Source organism: Coregonus lavaretus, assembly GCF_964263955.1.
Source record: "Coregonus lavaretus genome assembly, contig: HAP1_SCAFFOLD_5629, whole genome shotgun sequence".
NCBI classification, from domain to species: domain Eukaryota; kingdom Metazoa; phylum Chordata; class Actinopteri; order Salmoniformes; family Salmonidae; genus Coregonus; species Coregonus lavaretus.
The window spans coordinates 1-7,270 of NW_028167021.1; the positions used below are offsets into that span (position 1 = coordinate 1).

General features: G+C 42.3%; 1 pseudogene across 1 annotated transcript; it reads left to right on the top strand.

The window, feature by feature from the left end:
* Positions 1 to 293: 293 nt before the first annotated feature.
* Positions 294 to 4,895, top strand: LOC311113969 (isochorismatase domain-containing protein 1-like; annotated as a pseudogene). Its single transcript, XR_014615171.1, has 3 exons — positions 294 to 569; positions 2,629 to 2,745; positions 3,818 to 4,895. The product of XR_014615171.1 is annotated as an isochorismatase domain-containing protein 1-like (transcript).
* The last annotated feature ends 2,375 nt before the right edge of the window (positions 4,896 to 7,270 follow it).

A 7,270-nucleotide genomic window follows, 5' to 3' on the forward strand; every position in this document is an offset into this window, starting at 1 on the left:
GGAATTGGCATATATTATAATTATTATACAGATGTAGAATCTTAATTGAATCACCCTGTTGCAAGTGAAACTTTCCTGCAATGCAGGACATTTAAAAACGTGTGTATTTGAGGTTTAAAAAGGCTTCTGAAGTTTGTAAATTTTCACTTTGAAATTTGACTCGATTTTCCCTTACGAAAAATGTATCGGCCCCCTACAAAAAATGTCCATTAATTATAATCCACATAATAATTCACATTTCCTGTTGCTGCAGGATTATTTTTCCTGCTGTTGAAAAACTGGCTCAAATTAAGATCATAGATCTGTATATGACATGTATATATTCCCCCTCTCTCCCTCCATCCCCTCGACTGTGTAGCTCCAGGGGGGCTCGTATCCTGGGGATTCCCCGTTATCGTGTCGGAGCAGTACCCCCAAAGGCCTGGGCAGCACGGTGCAGGAGATGGACATCACTGGAGCCAGGCTGGTGTTCCCCAAAACCAAGTTCTCCATGGTGCCTGCCTGAGGCCCGAGGCAGCCCTGGCTGCCCTGCCGGGTGTCCCGCAGGTGTGGTGCTGTTCGGGGTGGAGGTAAGGTTTAGAGAGAGGGAGACTGTCCTTGAATCCCAAATCGACTCCCAGACCGTACGACCATTTGCACTTGTGGAGATCTGAGAGGATGTGAACTGGAGATCTGAGAGGATGTGAACCAACACCAGTGGTTCCCCAACCTTTTTTTGAACCGTAAAAACACCTTGAAGGGATAAAACACCTAACATTTCCCTATTCATTTATTAAGTGATATTGACCTCCATCTCATCTGATCCATACGTTTTTTTATAAATTAAATAGTGTTTGTTTGAAATATTTTCATAGTTTTCATATACTGAACAAAGATATAAGTGCAACATGTAAAGTATTGGTCCCATGTTTCAAGAGCTGAAATAAAATATCCCAGAAATGTTCCATACGCACAAAAAGCGTATTTCTCTCAAATGTTGTGCACAAATTTGTTTACATCCCTGTTATTGAGCATTTCTCCTTTGTCAAGATAATCCATACACCTGACAGGTGTGGCATATCAATAAGCTGATTAAACAGCATGATCGTTACACAGGTGCACCTTGTGCTGGGGACAATAAAATGTGCAGTTCTGTCACACAACACAATGCCACAGATGTCTCAAGTTTTGAGGGAGCGTGCAATTGGCATGCTGACTGCAAGAATGTCCACCAGAGCTGTTGCAAGATAATTTAATGTTGATTTCTCTACTATAAGCCGCCTCCAACGTCGTTTTTGAGAATTTGGCCAATTGGCCTCACAACCGCAGACCACGTGTAACCACACCAGCCCAGGACCTCCACATCCGGCGGCTTCACCTGCAGAATCGTCTGAGACCAGCCACCCGGACAGCTGATGAAACTGAGGAGTATTTCTGTCTGTAATAAAGCCCTTTTGTGGGGAAAAACTCATTCTGATTGGCTGGGCCTGGCTCCCCAGTGGCTGGGCTTGGCTCCCCAGTGGGTGGACCTATGCCCTCCCAGGCCCACCCATGGCTGCACCCCTGCCCAGTCACGTGCAATCCATAGATTAGGGCCTAATGAATGTATTTCAATTGACTGATTTCCTTATATGAACTGTAACTCAGTAAAATTGTTGCATGTTGCGTTTATGTTTTTGTTCAGTATAGTTCTTTACTCATTATTAATTTGTGTGTAACCCTTTAAGAGTGTCCCGCGAATCCACGCCCCAGCAAGATTTTTTTTTTTAGCTCCGGTAAAGTAGGTGTTTAGTTTTGAACGGTTTGTGGTGCTAGAGACGAGCGGTTTTCTGCATTGTAAAGATGCGACCACGGACACAAAGCCATGCTCCGTTTGTTTCTGTAGCAGAGGCTGTGAGGACAGCTAAGCCTAATCAGACTTGCCTGTGCTAACGGTTTCCACAGGCAACGTAAAATGATACAAATGACTTGTGATGCACACCCCTTAAATGATACAAATGTAACAACAGCCTCAGCACACTGGACACTGGAAACAACCACACAGATGTAACCATGTACCATGTAATGTTTTATCTGACCTCCACTAGTGCTCCCAAGTAAAATTCCAGGTGCATTCCACACTTTTTATAAGTGAGTGTTCCAAAAAAAAAGAAAAAAGATCAAGATTAGGAAAAGTTTTGCGACACACCTGTGTTAAAAACCACTGGTGTACAGTAGGGCGGCAGGTAGCTAAGAGCGTTGTGCCAGTAACCGAAAGGTCGCTGGTTCTGATCCCCGAGCCGACCAGGTGAAAAATCTGTCGATGTGCCCTTGAGCAAGGCACTTAACCCTAATTGCTCCTGTAAGTCGCTCTGGATAAGAGTGTCTGCTAAATGACTAAAATGTAATGTAAATGTATATCCAATCTGCAAAAATCTACTCAAATTGTACAGGGGGGAGACTGTCTTCCTACATGTTGCCGCCATCTAAGGGTGTAGTTGAGTGGTGCAGCTGATTGGACTACAGAGGGTGAAATCCCAGTACAGTACACTTTAGAACCTATGCACTTAATAACCAAATATGTGTCCTTATTATTAGCCATTTTGTCATCAGGACTTTGAACATAGCTCTTCCTATAAGTAACCCAGACGACCTGTGTGTCTGTCTCAGACCCATGTGTGCATCCAGCAGACAGCCCTGGACCTGCAAGCGAGGGGTTTCGAGGTGCACATCGTGGCTGACTCCACCTCATCCCGCAGCATGATGGACAGAATGTTTGCACTGGAGGTAAGTATCATATTTCCATGTATTTTATTTAAATGTATATGTTCATATATTATCACATGTTCATATTATTTACATAATATCATACAAGTGTAATATGAAAACATTACACTAGCACGGGTGGGGGTCTCCAACATGTTAGCTCGTAGGCGACCGGTAGCTCGCAGGCTGTCAATGAGAATGAATCAGTGATATTACATGATTTCATTTGTGAACAAAGAATGCGGCAAATTAAAAAGCAACAGGGTATTGGTATCGCGATAAAGACGGCTCTGCTAGGTTAGCTAAGGGATATTGGGTGAATAAGCTATTTGACTCTGTTTCCATCAAATATATATGCTGCTGAAACATTTTCAACAAGTTATTTTCAACATTTACATGGTGAAAGGCGGTGCTTCTAACAACAATCCATTTAAACAATTCCATTTCAATTCCGGTCAATTCAGGAAGTGCTAGTGGGTACTTGCCACGAAATAACATTCCTCACCTGACCCACCTCCTCTTCATTTTCTCTCTCTCTCTCTCTCTTTCTATCTCTCTCTTTCTATCTCTCTCTCTCTTTCTATCTCTCTCTCTCTCTATCTCTCTCTCTTTCTATCTCTCTCTCTTTCTCTCTCTCTCTTTCTATCTCTCTTTCTATCTCTCTCTTTCTCTATCTCTCTTTCTTTCTCTATCTCTCTCTTTCTCTATCTCTCTCTCTTTCTCTCTCTCTTTCTATCTCTCTCTTTCTCTCTTTCTATCTCTTTCTATCTCTCTCTCTTTCTCTCTCTCTCTTTCTATCTCTCTCTCTCTCCCCTCTCTCTCTCTCTCTCTCTCTCTCTCTCTTTCTATCTCTCTCTTTCTCTCTCTCTTTCTCTTTCTATCTCTCTCTCTCTTTCTATCTGTCTCTCTATCTATCTCTCTTTCTATCTGTCTCTCTTTATCTCTTTTCTCTCTCTCTCTCTCTCTCTCTCTCTCTCTCTCTCTCTCTCTCTCTCTCTCTCTCTCTCTCTCTCTCTCTCTCTCTCTCTCTCTCTCTCTCTCTCTCTCTCTCTCTCTCTGTCTCTCTATCTCTCTCTCTTTCTATCTCTCTCAGCGAATGGCTCGCACCGGGATCATTGTCACCACCAGTGAGTCTGTCCTCCTCCAGCTGGTAGGCGACAAGGAGCACCCAAAATTCAAGGAGATCCAGAATATCATCAAGGCCAGCGCCCCCGAGTCCGGCTTGCTCTCCAAGGTCTAGACTAGGCCACACAGGGTCAATAAGGAGAAGGTAGAATTTGTCCTTATCCTCTGATCCCAGATCAGATATGGGTTTATATTCTCGCATTGGTTAAGGATATAAGTTAGGGACAACTTCTATCGTCAAGCAATGACAGAGAACCAACAGGGGTCAAGAGGTTTAAATGGGCAATCAGCAGTTGCTACATCTATTTCAGGACTTATAAATTAATGATATGAACCTATTGATTCTTAAAGAATATAACTTATAAATGCCTCACGAGCTTAGTTCAACTTTCGTATCCCATCAGAATCCAAAATATAAACTTGTTTCACTCCCAATGTTTGTAAACAAAGTAGCCTCGTATATATTGCGTCCATAGCTCTGTCTATGAATTTGAGTGGTTACATTTCTCTAGCCCCGTCCCTCGTCTTTTTCCTGCTGATTACAACTTTAAGGTGAATTGGCGATGGACCAGTTCTCCTTCAGTCCTGGTCTGGGAAGCCCATTGTGGGGATGGACCAGTTCTCCTTCAGTCCTGGTCTGGGAAGCCCATTGTGGGGATGGACCAGTTCTCCTTCAGTCCTGGTCTGGGAAGCCCATTGTGTATGCAGCATTTTACTCCAGCTGGATTAGATATTGTGAAAATAAAACTTTGTTTTAGGCATGGACTTGACTTGAACTGGAAGTGCACATTGAGGTGATGTCATGGGACCACTACATTATCACTGACCAGTTTCATGTTGGTTGATAAACATATACACTGGGTCTCAGACTAGGATCGGGGAAACCTGGGCTGGGCTTATTTTGGTTCCAGTTATATTTATGCACTGTGCTTTCTAGCCTGCCTGAGTACGTGGGTGAAAAAGTGCTTAATGTAACTATTATATATTGTGTGTGAGTCAGGGTACGATGTAGAAAAATGAATAAACAGTATATATTTCCTAATGTATATTTCCTGTTGTTTCCATTTTTTGTCAACGGCTCACAGTATGACAGTAATTAAGAATGATACTTCCTCTATTTGTATTGTGTGTTCAGTGGCGTGCCGTATTCTCATATCTACCTGTAATGAAAAGGGGGAAATAAATATCAAAAATAGTTGAGACATGTCTACAGTACCTATCTGACTATCTGGAGTCTACAGTACCTATCTGATTATCTGGAGTCTACAGTACATATCTGACTAGCTGGAGTCTACAGTACCTATCTGATTATCTGGAGTCTACAGTACCTATCTGACTATCTGGAGTCTACAGTACCTATCTGACTATCTGGAGTCTACAGTACCTATCCGACTATCTGGAGTCTACAGTACCTATCTGACTATCTGGAGTCTACAGTACCTATCTGACTATCTGGAGTCTACAGTACCTATCTGACTATCTGGAGTCTACAGTACCTATCCGACTATCTGGAGTCTACAGTACCTATCCGACTATCTGGAGTCTACAGTACCTATCCGACTATCTGGAGTCTACAGTACCTATCTGACTATCTGGAGTCTACAGTACCTATCTGACTATCTGGAGTCTACAGTACCTATCTGACTATCTGGAGTCTACAGTACCTATCTGACTATCTGGAGTCTACAGTACCTATCTGACTATCTGGAGTCTACAGTACCTATCTGATTATCTGGAGTCTACAGTACCTATCTGACTATCTGGAGTCTACAGTACCTATCTGAATATCTGGTGTTTACAGCACCTATCTTAAGTATTCACCCCCCCATCTTAAGTATTCATGTTAGAAACACCTTTGGCGGAGATTAAAGCTGTGAGTCTTCTTGGGTAGGTCTCTAAGAGCTTGCACACCTGGATTATTTGCACTTTTTTTTTTTTTTTTTTTTTCAAGCTCTGTCAAGGTGTTGGGAATCATGGATAGATTTTCAAGCAGATTTAAGTCAAAACTGTAACTCGGACACTCAGGAACATTCACTGTCTTCTTGGTAAGCAACTACAGTGTAGATTTGGCCTTGTGTTGTAGGTTATTGTGCTACTGAAAGGTGAATTCCTCTCCCAGTGTCTGGTGTAAATTGGTTGGGGGCCCCCGACCGGGGCACGTGCCCTGTGTGCCCGTTTGGTAATCCGGCCATGATTCCTGAGCAGTTTCCTTCCTGTCCTGCAGCTCAGTTCAGAAGGACGACTGTATCTTTGATGTGTCTGGGTGGTTCAATACATCATCATTATTAACTTGACCATGCTTAAAACCCCTTAAGGATCGGACACTTTTTTTCAATTTTCGCCTAAAATGACATACTGTAGCTCAGGACCTGAAGCAAGGATATGCATACTCTTGGAAATGTGAAATTAATGTAGGAGAATATAACACATTAGATCTGGTAAAAGATAATAAACGTGTTTTCTATTTTTAAAAATGCAAGAGAAAGGCCAGACAGTGATGTAGGATTCTAGAAGTAATTTAGATGTTGTCCACCAGATGGCAGCAGTGTGTGTGCAAAGTTTCAGACTGATCCAGTGAAGAACTACTTCACTACACAATGTTGTGTGCCATGAGTTTTCCCAAATGTGCCGAATTGGTTTTCAAGTACATAACTATAGAGAACATACAAAAATGCCATGGTAATACAACATTTTAGTTTGCACACTCCCAGGAATGTCATAAATGATGGACCATTAGCTTCCCTACAGGAAAGACTGTTGTGATGAGTTTCTCGGGTTTTCAAAGAATCAAGGATGCAAGGATATACTGAGACACTTTGTAGAAAGTTCATGCAATTATTTAATGATCGGTACCGGGTTCGTGACAACAATGACCAGAGCTTTGCCCTTGATGCTACGAACTAACTTGAACAAAGAAGACACTCTACCTTATATAGCCTTTATTACCCTTCTGCTGGCATACATCTGGCAAGTCTCCATGGGCACTCCCTGTCTTTGATGTTCATCACTCTTTACCCCAATTCAGTATCCTGCCCATCACTCATGCTATTCTAAACATCACTAATCTACCTTGACATAAGGAATGTAGACTTCATGGCCCCAAACCACTCATCTCTTAACTCTTTCCCTGTCCTCACAATCCTATGACATGACATCACTACAAAGACACTAACCCTCACACATCTAGATGGCTGGGCGAGGTGGGTGTGGAGTCAGAGGTCAAACTGTAGAACCCAGTTCCTACATTTGAATATAAAAATAGATTTTTCAAACAAAACTACACTACATTTTTATCTCTGGGACCCTCAGGATGACAAATCAGGATGATAAATCAGAGCAAGATTACTGAATGTAAGCAAGTACATCATTTACCTTCAGAGGTGAATGTACCAAACCAGTTGCCGTGATAAAAGTGTTTTGT